This window comes from Schistocerca nitens, chromosome 5 (genome assembly GCF_023898315.1).
Source record: "Schistocerca nitens isolate TAMUIC-IGC-003100 chromosome 5, iqSchNite1.1, whole genome shotgun sequence".
Lineage (NCBI taxonomy): Eukaryota > Metazoa > Arthropoda > Insecta > Orthoptera > Acrididae > Schistocerca > Schistocerca nitens.
In genome coordinates, this window is record NC_064618.1 from 167,454,385 (window position 1) to 167,455,229 (window position 845).

Sequence of the window (845 nt, forward strand, 5' to 3'; positions counted from 1 at the left end):
CGAAAGTTAGGAAAGTTCGACAGTTGCTATCCTCAGGCACTGTTATGCTACTAAAGATAAATGGTGTTGTTACAGGGCTTAATAATGACAAACAAAACGGCATGCGTAAGCGACACATTTTAGGAAACGACTCAGGATACAATGGAACTGACATAATTCAAATGTTTCGTTGTGTGACAAAACTAGCTCTGTTTCGTTCACATAAACAGAAATGCGTATCGTTAAATTTACCAACGAAAAGAATGGAAAAAAATTCATTATGACTTGACTCATGATGGCCTTCCACAAGAGCAGGAAAACTTGAAATTCATTTAAAGTTATTAGCAAAAGGTAAATTATTCCTCAATGCCTTTTAGCCTTTGAGAATGACAAAATATGACAAAATTTACATTCTGAAAGAACTGTGGTGCTTTTTATGTTCGTACATATTCGACAGTGCAAAAAATATTTTTAATTTTTATGTTTTTTTCGGTACCGTGACATTTTAGAACTTGTTTTCTTGATGCTTATTATAACTGAGTGCAACGGCCTTGCCGCAGTGGATACACCGGTTCCTGTCAGATCACGGAAGTTAAGCGCTGTCGGGCGTGGTCGGCACTTGGATGGGTGACCATCCGGGCAGCCATGCGCTGTTGCCATTTTTCGGGGTGCACTCACCCTCGTGATGCCAACTGAGGAGCTACTCGACCGAATTGTAGCGGCTCCGATCAAAGAAAACCCTCGTAACGACCGGGAGAGCGGTGTGCTGACCACACGCCCCTCCTATCCGCATCCTCATCTGAGGATGACACGGCGGTCGAATTGTCCCGATGGGCCACTTATGGCATGATGACGGAGTGCTTTGT

The 845-nt window shown here is 43.1% G+C and overlaps 1 pseudogene; it reads left to right on the top strand.

Moving 5' to 3' along the window:
* Nucleotides 1-520: 520 nt before the first annotated feature.
* Nucleotides 521-638, top strand: LOC126261341 (5S ribosomal RNA; annotated as a pseudogene).
* The last annotated feature ends 207 nt before the right edge of the window (nt 639-845 follow it).